Source organism: Macaca thibetana, chromosome 2 (genome assembly GCF_024542745.1).
Source record: "Macaca thibetana thibetana isolate TM-01 chromosome 2, ASM2454274v1, whole genome shotgun sequence".
Lineage (NCBI taxonomy): Eukaryota > Metazoa > Chordata > Mammalia > Primates > Cercopithecidae > Macaca > Macaca thibetana.
Window position 1 is genome coordinate 194,029,118 of NC_065579.1, and position 14,175 is coordinate 194,043,292.

At 36.1% G+C, this 14,175-nt stretch overlaps 1 protein-coding gene across 1 annotated transcript in view; it reads right to left on the minus strand.

Moving 5' to 3' along the window:
* ROBO2 (roundabout guidance receptor 2) overlaps window positions 1–14,175 on the minus strand; it is a 1,778,513-nt gene that overhangs the window by 1,571,681 nt on the left and 192,657 nt on the right. The gene's annotated exons all lie outside the window — the stretch shown is intronic.

Here is a 14,175-nt window from a genome sequence, read left to right on the forward strand (position 1 = left end):
TCTGGGTTATCCAACTGGAACATATAGCACAGCCAGACAAAAATAAGCCACATACGACAGAATTTTGTCAGCAGTTCCACATGTTTGCCTTTTCCAACTCTGTGTAAGAGAATATTGTCTCTACCAGTCAAACAGGGCCCACTTAGTTTACTAATCCATAATATAACATTATCTCAAGAGATCATTTAACTTAGACATTTCTAAAAGTGGCACAGAATATTGAACCTCTAACCTGAAATGAAATGGTGTATATATTACTAGAACTGTGACAGACAGCAATTTAATGTAACAACTAAAATCATTGTACAGCGGTATTATGAAATAACTTTTCCTTCCACCCTATTGGAAGTAGGTGATAATCTTTGTTAATTATGAACAAAGGAATTCCCTGGTGTTATCTGTGCCTTTTTGTGGTTCCTGAAAATCCTTTGATCCATATTCCTTCTCCTTATTGGACTCAGCTGCCCTCACAGAGATGCATTCTGAGTTGCTCTTACAGGCAATACCATTTTACACCCCATGGGAAGGGCTGCAAGTGTTCTCTCCTAGTGAATGTGCAGGTTACTCTATGTCTACAGTTCAGGACTCAGAAGTATATTGTTGCTATACAATGACTCCTCACCCTATAAGCCACGTATCCAGATATCTGTATCTACCTGACTTCTTAGTCAACCTTTCCATTGGTTCTGAATTCAAGCAGGGAAAATGTTTTTATTAAGTTATATCAAATTCCAACAATGAAGAAATACAAATGCATCATCTAGGGATAGAGATATATGTAGTAAAAGCATTGATATGCCTGAGAATAATATGTGACAAGCCTCAGGCTACACAGAAGTCTTACTATAGTTCAACATGTTCCATTTCTTAAGCTGGATATTAAGTACACAAGAATTTGTTACATTATTCTTGAAAATATTTTTGCTATTTTCTTTACAGAAGGTGTGCAATTCTTGCTTAATTCTGTTTCCTGTGCTGTTGGCAGAGCGCTGTCAATTTGGGCAATAGGAGGATTTATATCCAACAAATTTTTATAAAGAACAGAATAGCGCTTTTTTGTTTTGTTTTTTTTTTAAGTACAGGCTGAACAAATTGATTTTTCATTGTTTGCCACCATGAAATTTTTCCCATTAAAAGAAGCACAAGGGTGTTACCCGTGTAACCATTTGAAAGCTGATACTGAGAGCTTACGACCCACCTAAAGGCTAGGTCTCTTGCTTTTCCCACTACCCTGGCAAACATATAAATAAATCATAGAGAATCAAAGTCATCATTGTCTCCTTCAGTTTGGAAGGTGTTCTTGGGTAACTTATCAGCACTTACTTGGTCCTTGAAAAAGATTAATCTCTTTAAATCATTCCCATAGCACAGATTCAAACTGCAGCCAAATGTAATAAGCTAATTATGGGTAAGATTCAAGTGTCATTCCTTATTAAGTCACTGCTCTAAAACACTTCCTACGTTTCCTAATCAGTAGACATGAACAATTAACATCTCATTAGTCCTCCATCATACTCACTAGAAATGTTTTAAAAGGAAATTTAAAGAGATTTCTCTCATAAAGATTTCACTGAAAATGTGTGATAGTGTCCTTTTCCACTTACATATTCATCATTTACTATTTAGTAGCCTACTTGCTAAGATGATTATTTTAAGCATGAAATATGTTGATTGGAATTCATTAGAAATTCCATCATGTTATGGCTATGAATGACATTATTGACAATTAATCCAACCAATTGACTTTCCATAGGAGGACATTGAGACCAAGGGAGGTTTAACTTGACAAAGCCACAGTTGCTTATTTCAAGGGTATTTGAGGCCATGTCTCAAGTCTGCATACTATCTACCACCCTCTTCTTTCCTTTACAGTTTTAAAATAACATTTTAATGTCTTCAACCTACTTCTTCAGATCACTGAGTTTGCTGTTCTCGTTGTTACGTAAGTAAAGCAGCATTCTGGTTTTCGCAAATCTGAACAACTTAGAATCTGAATCTCTCATGAGCTAGAGATCTAGAGTCAAAGTACCCAGAAATTCCAATTATAGCACTTATTAGCTGTGTGGCTTTAGAGAATTTACTTCGTGCCTTTCCTTTCTTGTTCCTGAAATGAATATGGTGATGCTAATGACAGTATCTATTCTATACATTTGTTTTAGGATTAACTGAATTAATTCCCTAAAATGTTTATATCACTGTATGAAAGATTTAAGTGTTCATTAAATGCTATCTTTTTAAAATGTGGTGTCTCTTCTGCATGTTCTCACTCATAGATGGGAACTGGACAATGAGAACACTTGGACACAGGAAGGGGAACATCGCACACCGGGGCCTGTTGTGGGGTGGAGCCGGGGGAGGATGGCATTAGGAGATATACCTAATGTAACTGATGAGTTAATGGGTGCAGCACACCAACACGGCACATGTACACATATGTAACAAACCTGCACGTTGTGCACATGTGCCCTAGAACTTAAAGTAAAATAAATTAAAAAAAAAAAGTTGTGTCTTTAGAAGTTGTATATTTTCTCCAGCTTTGTTTTCTAGAAATAATGAATACACTGGCCTGTAAGCTACTGAGACCACGGTTCAGAAAACCCAGTTATCTGGACTTTGTATATTCCTCTCATGTCTAAGGCCAGTAGAGAAGATACCTTACCAGGGGAAGTGAAACAAGCACTAAGGGAAGGTGAAAAATGAGAAAAGTCCAACCATCAAGTCACTTTCAAACATGAGGTGGTTTTTTTATGTTCACTGGGGCTTGTGTGTCCTGGAAGACAACTTTGGCACGTGCACTGCCTCAACAGCCGCAGCCAACCAGGAGGCACCTTCAAAATGGAAACTCACAAAACGACTTCACCTAGCTGGAGCCTAGAATAAAGTGACAATGGACATCAAGAAACCCAGCAGCAACACCTGCATAGATCTGATGGCCTGCAAAGAAAACGTGGTTTGAGATTTGTTCACCTCTTCTGAAGTAATCTTTTCAAACGGACGTTTTTATTGGCCTTTTCTCCTAAGCTTCCCAGCTTCGGGAGATGCCAGGCATCCACAGGTGTCTGTGGTCCAGCACGTACATGTACCGTCTGTAAACGTGATCAGTATAAAAACATAACGATAATGGTCCTCTCCTCTTTCTTTGCCATTGAGCATTACGAGGAATAATTCTCTTCTCTTCATCAACAAACGTTTCACATTTAAGAGCTGTGTATTGTGAGCAGAGTGTGCGCTGCAAACTCCAACTATATGTAACACCTCTGTTTTCTTCAGTTAGAAACCCGTTTTGAAACTATACTAAGTACAGAACACTTTAGAGTAGGTGTCGAGGCAATGGAGAAGAAATAGCTCCTATCTTCTTGTGCCTCATTATAATCTAATGATCTGCATAGACAAGAAAGCACACAGTTATTCAAAATGTGATGAGTGCTCTGGGAGGAGGACACCGCTACTCTGCTTCCCAGAAACTGTAAACCATTCATCACCTCGACTTTCTCCTGTATCTGGAAACTTCCCTTCCTTTCTGGACAACTTTCTTGGCTTTTAAACATGGTCAGGTCTGGCCGGGCGCGGTGGCTCACACCTGTAATCCCAGCACTTTGGGAGGCAGAGGCGGGCGGATCACTTGAGGTCAGGAGTTTGAGACCAGTCTGGCCAACATAGTGAAACCTGTTTCTATCAAAAATATAAAAAATTTGTAATGGTACAAATGGCTGCCTTAAATGCTTAACAGGTACTTGGTATATCATAGGCACGTAATAAATACATGTTAAATGAGTAGAACTTAACACAGTATTGAAGAGTCCAGAAAAGTTATATGTTTCTCACTAGAAAAACTGCATGTTTCTCACTAGACTATAAGCATTACGAAGGCAGGGATATGTGCCTGTTTTGTTCGTGGTGGATGTTCATTAACTCGTCTCTACTATATATCTCTCTCTATATATATATACACACACACATATATGCTATATATATATATATATATATAGGATCCTGTAAATTTTATATATATATATATAGGCTCCTAACAAAGTAAACGTTATGGTGTAAGAGGTAATGATACAAATGGCTGCCTTAAATGCCATGGCCACAGGTTCATTCTTTTTTGTGCATAAAATAATGATTTTAATAAAAGTCTCGAGTTCATGTTCTGAAAGCTATTACCTTTCCGCTATTGTATATACCTCTTTGTCTAGAGGGCAAAGTGAACAACATCTCATCTTTTTCTTAGGCACGATATGAAAGCATTAATTTCCTTCTGCTACTTTGAAGGAACTCAGTGCTGTGGGGCAAGTCAATGCAAAATGATCACATTTTCACTCGTAATCAATATAGCTGGGTGACAGTGAGCATCTATTTTTCATCCAGCATCCAGTGAAGTAAAATGATATGTGGATTTTCTTCAAAAGGGGTTCTTTTAGGAAACACAGATGAAAACAGCATTCTTAGCAAGCCACTGAGAAAGTTAGTTATTACTGCAATTCCTTACCAGCTAAGACAGATGTGAGTTTAGCCGTTCCTTTTCTCCTCTTCTATCTCTCTCAGCGGGATAATTTGAAAATCTGTAACTTTACTTAAGGAGTTGGCTATGAATCATAAATGACAGAATTAGTATTTAAGGATAATATATTTAGTCCTTGTAGTGTCTCTGTGGGCTCCTTGACTTCTAAACACCCATTACGTTCTAAGTGAAGAGCATAGATCTGCATTTTATACTGAAAAAAAAATGTAATTACCAAATCACTGCAGGTTCATTTTTTCTAAGGCATATATTTCTTGAGAGATTTTCTAAAATATGAGTGAGCTAAATTATAGAAAATGTTTCAGTTGCCATTAGCTGGTTTTGACTGAAAAGCAGTGGATGTTTTATGTGAAATTGAAATATTAGGATACTTAAAGAAAATGACTAACAATAAAAAAAAACCTAACTTTCATAAACTCTGCATAATAGGATCCTGTAAATTTTATACTTGTGCCAAAAAAGTACATTTTAATTGTTAGAAATCTGCAAAATTTCTGATTTTTTTCTCTAAATAAATATTGCCCTTACTCAAATGTTTTGGAATATGGCTTACCAAAAACATAAGAGAAAGAAGGCAGGAAGGGAGGGAGGAAAGGAAGGTGTGATAGAGCTCTGTGGGCTGGCTAACTGCAAGTGCAGACATTTCTTTGCTTCTGTAGCCTGTTGGTCATGTTGCCATGGATTCTCCACTTGATATATTGACCAAATTTTCAGCAATCTTCTCAGAGTGGTTTTTATTTGTCGGTAAGGGAGAGGATTATAGATGATGATTCTTATTTTGTTGTCTGAGGTTCCAGATAGTGTGGGTCTGCAAGCAGCATTGGGCTCAGAGGCTCTTGCATAGTCCTGTGTGTGTTTTAACCATCAGAATCCATATTAAGATCGACTAGAACATATTTCTGTAATTGTTTATCATTCATTTACTTGGAACTCATGAATCCTTGGGCAATTCTTTCAGCTTTATTTGTTTCAATGTCCAGGTACTGACTGATGGCATTGTGCTTCTTGATTTATTTAGGGATGCCAGTTGGGAAGAAAAACATTGTGATTGTTTTCAAGTTCAATAGAATCACCACATTTAAAAACATTATCCTTTGCTGTTTATCAAGAATACACACACTATTTCCGTAAAAGAGCCAAGCAACAAATGGGCATGTGGAACTAAGTAGGAAAAGTGCCCTTTGTCTGCTCTCTGCGACTTCAAGACTCTAGAGCTAAATATTCTTGCAATATTGTATGTATCTTTCCATTCCAATTTCTGTGCATTTGCAAACCTTTTGTTCATACAAAGATAGTAAATTTTACTTTAAAAGTATCATATTGAATAGAGTTGAACTTAATTTTTACTTGTGAAAGAAGCATAATGATATGTATTTCATAGAGTCATTGGTGGAGATTAAGTAAAATATAAAAGGAGAAAGATGATCCTGGCATAAAATATGCACTGAAGTCATTACTGCGCTATACAAACATGACTACTTCTGGGGCACAATTTTCTAGAAGTGGTATTTGGATCAAAGGACAAACATACTTGTAACTTAGAAAGACAAGAGCAAATCACTTTATGGAAACTCTATCTCAGTAAGGAAGACGGTACTTTCGGATTTTTCTGGGCTCTTCAGTACTGGGTTAAGTTCTCCTCATTTAACATGTATTTATTATGTGCCTATGATGTACCAAGTACCTGCTTAGCATATAGGATACAATTGTGAGCAAAGCAGGCATGGTCGTTGCTCACTGAATTTACAACTTAGTAATTAATAAGTAAATTAACAAGATAGTCAAAAACATTTTAATTGTAAAGAGTGCCGTGTATAAAAAAAACAGAGAGCCAAGGAAGCAAGGTATATGCTTTGTATAAAAGAACAGAGAGGCAAGAAAACATGCAACAGGGAAACAGCTCTTGTCCAGAAAGTCAGTAGTCATCACAGAGTTCATATTAATTTGGGCTACCATGGAGGAAAGATGTGATGAGATTACTTCTCAAAGGAATTAAATTATTGTTTTAGTATTACATTGGATATAGGTATAGTGTTCAAATTTCTTACCACAGGAATTAAAGTTCAAATTGGCAAAACAACTGCTTTAAAATTGAAGATTTTGTTTCTTCTCAAACCCTAATATTTATAAGGAACCAAACGTGATGATATTAACACGTGCACCTGCAGGATGATACTGAGAGAGAGATATGTATATGGAGAGAGTGAACGACACTCTTAAATATAAAAAGACCCTGAACTGATCCATGAGTGCACTATAACAAAAAAGTAAATGGAAAATTTCAAGGGTGTCAAAAAATGCTAATGTTCTAGGTACCAACTGATGCTGTGATCTTGTTAAACTTTGATTTTATTAATCATTGTTTTGATTTTCTAGGTGTCCTGGGGCAATAAAGTCACGTCTTTTGTATTCTTAAACCCAACTTGGCCTCTTATTCATTCATTTTTTAAGCTACTCCTCAGCAAGAACTAGAATATATTCTGCAGAAAAAGCGGGGAAGCCAAACAGAGTTCTCGCCCTCACAGAGATTACAGCTGCATGGACTTGTGTCTGTGTATTCACGGCTTCCTATGTTCTGCACCCGTTTCTCACATATTTTTAAAAATGTCCCCTTCTTAGTGAGATCCTCCCTGACTACCCTGTTAATTTTTGTTTGTTTGTTTTAATTTCCACCACTAAACCTCCACTCTTTGACATTTTCTATCTCTCTTTGCTAATCAGAAAACGTATCACCATGTGCCATGCACAATCTTGCCTACTACAATACTCATTAGTCTCCTTAGATTTACCTAAATATTCAGATTTTTAAGACCACCACATGACACAGTAGGAACTCACTTATGCAGAAGGATATTAATGAACCATGCTGGCCAGTAGGGAAGCATCACTGGCTCTTCTCAGCAGGAGCCTCTGCTGCAGTCCCTAGAACAGACCACACAGCTCTCCAGGAGCAAGTTGGGGTGTGGGCGATGAGCTCTGCATTGGGAACGGGTTGGGGCCATCCTGTCAAATAGGCTCATACAGTCATAGAAGCTAGTATTTCTTTTAACAGCTCTGTGGCTGCAGCACATAGGGTTCACACAAAGACCATGCTTCATTAACAAGATTCGCAACATTCAGTAAAACCCAAACTGTGGCATTCCCACGACACTGATAGTCTCTTTACATGTCCTACCAGTCCAGATGCCACTGACCAGTCTGGGGTCATTTTTTATCATAAATAACGTTCCTGAGTAATATAGCAGACCGGTTTCCAGGAGAACAGAACTAGGGAGTTAGCCAAAAGTCAGATTCTCATGTAGCAAAGAAAGAGAGTTTTGTCAGTCGTCTGCCCATAGCTCATTTTTCCAATGCATGTTTCTCACTAGACTACAAGCATTACGAAGGCAGGGATATGTGCCTGTTTTGTTCATGGTGGATGTTCATTAACTCGTCTCTACAACAATGTCGTTACATAGTTAAACTGTGGCATAAATGATTATGTTTCAGTTTACTTTTCTATGAAATGAGGATAACAGCAACACCTATCTTGCTGGGTTGTTGTAAGGACTGAATGAGACAATACTGGTAAAACAGTTAGCACGATGCCTAGCATATTGTCAATACTCAGTAAGTGCTTAATGTTATTATTTGTATTATTAATTATAGTAATCTATGGTAATTCAATGAGATAAATTCTAAAACAAATCAATAAATGACCTAACCACAAATACATAAAGAAATAAACACTCAAATGCATTGGGTTCTATTGTTGAATCATGTTGAAAATCCTTCTCTGTGTTACTCACCTTGAATTGGAGGTAATTTAAACAAGATAATGTGATCTTCTTCTGGGATAACAGCACAATTTCTCCTTAAAATTTATCTCTTCTGGGGAGATTTTTTTGAAAGATTAGTTTAATTTCTTTTATTTTAAAGTGCTTTTCTTCTGAATATTCTTGTTATCCAAGTTATTATGTTGGCTAATTTATTATCTCGAAGTTATTTATGAGTTATTCAGCATGAGAATGTAGATCAGAAGGCTCTTCTTAAAATGTAATTGATCATAAAGGTGGCCTAAGTAAACTCGAGGTCTGTAATGGAAGATGGCCCAGAATCACAGGATTCTCAGAACATTGGAAGTGCCTACGACATGCATTGCACACAAGAGGAGATTATTGCTTATGAGGCCTGTCAGTATGGGTTCTTTTCATCTCCTTAGAGATAAAGGTTATTTTGTTATCGTATACCTTATGAGGACATTCTTTAATACCCTTTAAAATTTCACTTAAGTACATGATTTGATATTTGTTCAGCTCAATGTTTGGTAAATTATTTTCTAGAAAATTATTAATGTCATCAATATCTTCAAATGTATTAGCTTAGTATTACTGTGGAAGGCTCTTTATTTTTCACATTTATGTCTTTGCAATTTCTATTTCTAATTTTGCTTTGTTTGTGTGTTAGTCTTCCTTGTTAGATTTACCAGATGATTATCGTGCGTATGTGTGGTGTGTGTGTGTCAAGCATACTATGTGTCTTGTATGTAATTCATAGTATATGTGCCTTACACATACATTGACAACATCATAGATAGTACTAAAGTATTTTCTATGTGGAGTTTCGTTGTTATCCCATAAATTTTAGATATTCAGTGGACCCTAACTAAGTCCCCATGTGTCTAGTAATAGGTGAGTGTTGCATTCATATATAGACAGCCATGGAGCTTTGACATTTCATTATTTGAGTGAAAACTTTAGTGCTCAGCCCATCCTATGCTTGCCTTATTTGGTTTTGCACAGATGTTTGTAACAAATTTAGTTTTTTTCTTTTATTATATCATCTTTCCTTTTTGGTTTAGTGATTTCACATTTCTCTTTATTATTGGAAAAAAATTATTTGTTTCTGTGGAGGACTTCATTAATGTTTTCTGTTATATAATGGGCCTTTTAAATTCACAATGTATAGCTGCCTTAGCTTTAAGATTTTTTCTACTATGTCTTTCACTATTGCTTATCTCCCATGTATTCTGATACCAGAAACAAAGTTCCATATTTGGATTTTCTCTGTTCACCATATTATCTTCTCATTCTCACTGTGTCTTTCGCATCTTAGTCTCATACTCACACACACTCAGCCCAAAACTAAAAGAGAGCTTTTTTAGTGTGTCTTCCATGTCTCTTTTTACTACAGTTTAATTCTACATCTTATTGCTTCTGATGCTGACATTAATGCTGAGATTATTGTTTATACTATACAATCTTTAAAACCTTTACCGTCACCTAACTCACAGACAGGTCACTTTTTGTATCAGTCAGTTGTCCAATCTCATCTATCCTGCTTGATGAACTCTAACTTATCTAAATGTTATTGATAGTACAAAGCATCTATGATGTATTTCTATTTGGAAAAGAAGAATTTCCTTCAGTGGCCTGAAAGCTGTATTCTATCCTGGAAACATATTGGTTGATTTTATAGTTTCTCTTTCTCCCCTATTTATTCTTTTTGAAATGAACAATATTTACATACTTTTGTTGTCTGATGATAGAGGGTGAATGAATTCTCCTTTCTGGAATATTTCAGGTTTCATTTCACAATGAAGATACTGCTTTGAAACAGTGGGGTTACTATAGTCAATCATAACATAATTGTGCATTCTAAAAGAACTTAATCAGGGTGTCATTTTGTAAAGAGCAGTATATTTTATTTGTGGATCTTCCAGAGAAGACTTAATTTTTTCCTTGCTAGATGGAGTCTTGGGGCATCCTTCTCCCACAACTCTTCTAAGCCCAGCTGTATTTCATTATTGACTGTGCATCCTTGAAAGCAAAATAAAATCTCAAACACACGTCTCTCTTAGTGGCACTGTGTTGTTGAGAAGATTTGCTGGAGAAAAATTAGTGAGGGCCGCCTGCCCTCGCAGGTCTCCTTCCTGCTCCTGAGGACCGAGAGTGCTTTGCCGCATCCATCTGGTCACTGGATGGGGGGATCCTATAAGGCAGGCACACGCAGTTGATTCTTTTAAGAAAAATTCTTTCAGACTTTCTGAGGGGTCTATTGTTTCCTCCTTTAGATTGTGCATGTGTGTATGTGTGTGTGCGTGTGTGTGAGTGTGAGTGTGAGTGTATGCACTCGAGATTGTTATACATTTTCCAGCACAATTCCCCTATTCGTCCTCAGGGCTTCATGTACCTATGGCTATCAGGAATTCTTGTTGTAATCTGGCACATATTTGATCCATAACTTTTAATTTTTTTCACAAATCTGAGAAGGAAAATTAGAAACCTCAAATGTTTGATATCTTAACCAGACAACCCTATGAACATTTCTAACTATGTTGTTGTAGATTCTTATACTTATGAGGCCGACCAAGTCTATAAAAGAGACTTTTATTCTAAAGGTGATAGCACAGAAGTAGTATAAAACGCCACACAGTTTCCTGTAAACTATCACTACTGTTGACTCTACCATTTTTTCTATAAGGTCACTTATTTCTCTGATATAAGCATTTATAAATATGAAAAGTAATATTTATGGCTCATCCCTCTTTAACTGAAATAAGGAAACCATTATGATATGAAGCTAAACTGCCAATTTTAGGATCTTAACTGAAAACAAATGCCATTTGAGTTCTTAAAAGGAATGAGGTTGGAGAACATTTATCTGTAAAAATAAATCATTCCAAGCAATTTATATAAAAATATATAACTATAAAATGATGATATAATATAAGAACATATTATGCCTAATATAGTATATTTGTATAAATATATGATTTTATATTATAATATATTGTGCATAATATATTATAAACTGTATTATTTTTCAAGCAGGCCTGTGTGACTGCTAATAAATATCTGATTTGCCATATGCATTTTTGACAGAAAGAAAATTTTATGAATAAACAATGCCAAAATCTCTTCTTGTGTGGCAAAGATGATCTATTTTAGCATGCTGTGTTAATGTCTGCTTGTTATAGAAAAGAAAGCATGCCCATTATACAGAGGAGGCAAACACAAGACTGAACAAATGAGGAAGCAAGTTGATGGTGTTAATGTCAGGGACTTTCCATGTATTAAATTTCGTCATGGGTAAAATGTAGATCATTCACATGAAGACAATAGAAACACAATGATGATTACACCAGAAGACAAATATAAAGACTAGAAAATTCAAATCAACTTCCCTTGTTGAAACCAAAATTTACATCTCAAAAGTATCCCAAAACAGACATAATCAACCACGTTTTACTCAACAGAAAAGGGAGAATAAGTTTTCCACATGTGGGCTATGATGTAAAATACCTTCATAAGTGGCATACTAAATAAAAAGTGATTTGACGAAGATCACTTTTATGAATGCAAAGTGAATGTCTTCAGTAATTTCTATCAGGAAAACACTTCAAACTGTTCTTTTGTCAAGGTTGACAGAGTCACTGAATATGTTTGCATTTTTCTACTGATTCTCAAAATAGTCATAGAAATCTTAATATCAGGTCCTTAGAAAATAGCTCCACAGATTAAATATGACCTGGCAACAATTCTTAAACAAAGGATGTGTCACTAAGATAAAATTTTATAAAGTAAGTAGCTGAAGAGGCTGGATCTACTAAGAGCAAAGAGAATGATCCTAACAGACACAAGTCCAGAATGTATGAGTCTTGCTAGAATACCTGTTAACTGCGGGTACCCAGAGAGTAACAACGACCCAGAGAATAACAACGACCCAGATGCTGGTAGAGAAGAGATGGATGTACTGAGAGGAAACAAATCCCAGATTCTTAATTCTTTAACTTAGGGGATAGAAGTTATGCCATTAGCCATTACTGTTAACTTGAAACAATAAATGACACAGCTATTAAAGAGAAAATGATGTATCAGACTCCTTGATGATTGGTTAGATATTTAGAATCCAAAACAGAAATATAAAGGAAGAGTTAGGGTTTGTATTTGATCACCTCTAGGGTCAAGCTAGCAATAAAATGAATTAATAGATAATCAAGTAAATTGTAACAATTTCAAATATAAGTGCATTTTTTAAACTAATAAACTTTACTTTTTAGAGGTGTTAGGATCACGACCTAATGGAGTGGTAAGTACAAAAGGCCCTCATAAACTTTTTGTCCCCACACATGCATAACGCCCCACACTATCAACATCCCACGTTGGGTACATTTGTCAGAGGTGATGAACTTATGTGGACACATTGTTCTCTCTCAAAGTCCATAGTTTGTGCTACAGTTCTCTGTAGATGCTGTACGTTCCACAGCTGTTGAGAAAAGCATAATGTCACATATTCACCATTAGTGTACCATATAGAACAATTTCACTGTCCTAAAAACCCTCTGTGCTCTGCCTAATCATCTCTCCCCACCCCCGTAATCCCGGGTAACTACTGATCCTTTTTTACTGTCTCTATAGTTTTGCTTTTTCCAGAAGACCACATAATTGGAATTACACAGTATGTAACCTTTTCATATTGGCTTATTTCGCTTAGTAATGTGTATTGAAGCTTTTTCCATGTTTTTCATAGCTTGATAGTTTATTTCTTTGTAAAATATGGAGTAACATTCCATTGCCTGGAAGTGCCACAGTTTACTTAACACTCAACTACCGAAGGACATCTCCGTTGCTTCTGCATTTTCTCAATTATGAATGAAGCTGCCATGAACATTCATTGCAGGTTTTTGTTCCAACGTGTTTTCAGTTTATCTGGGTGGATATCTGAGAAGGAAATTGCTAGATTATATGGTAAGAGCCAGTGAGTTTGGTAAGAAACTGCAAAGCGGTCTTCCAAAGCCACTGCACCGCTTTGTGGCCCCGGCGGCAACGGATGAGGAGTCCTGTTGCTCCTCGTCCTCCTCCACTTGCTGGTGTCAGTGATTTGGATTCTGGCCATTCTAGCAGCGATTTCTCATTATTGTTTCAATTTGCAATTCCTTAATTATGTATGTTGAATATATTTTCATATGCTTATTTTATGTTCCATCTTTATATCTTCTTTAGTGAGGTATCCGTTTATGCCTTTTGCTCATTTTTTAATTGAGTTATTTATTGCTGAGTTTTAAGAGTTCTTTGTGTATTCTAGATAGCTGGCCTGTACCAAATGTGTCTTTTGCAAAAATTCATTCTCAGTCAGCAGCTTATCATCTCCTCTTCATGGTGGCTGTTATGAGCAAAGGTTTTCCATTTTAATGAAGCTCAGGTTACCGATTATTTTCTTCATAGATCATGCCTTTGAAGCTGTTTCTAAAAAGTCATTGTCATACTCAAAGTATAGATTTTCTCCTATGTTATCTTCTAGGAGCTTTGTAGTTTTGTGTTTTAACATCTAGATTGATAGTCCATTTTGAATTAATTTGTGGGAGAGTTGTAAGGTCTCTGTCCAAGTTAACTTAATTTTTTGGCATGTGGGTATCCAGTTGTTCCAGCACCATTTTCTGAAAAGACTATATTTGCTCCACTGTATTGCCCTGACTCCTTCATCAAAGATCAGTTAACTACATCCATGTGGGTCTATTTCTGGGCTCTCTATTCTGTTCTATTTATCTATTTGTCTATTCTTTCATCAACACCACACTATTTTGATTACAATAGCTTTATAGTAAGTCAAAGTTTGATAGCATCACTCCTCCAATTGTATTCTTCTTCAATATTAAATTGGCTATTCTGATT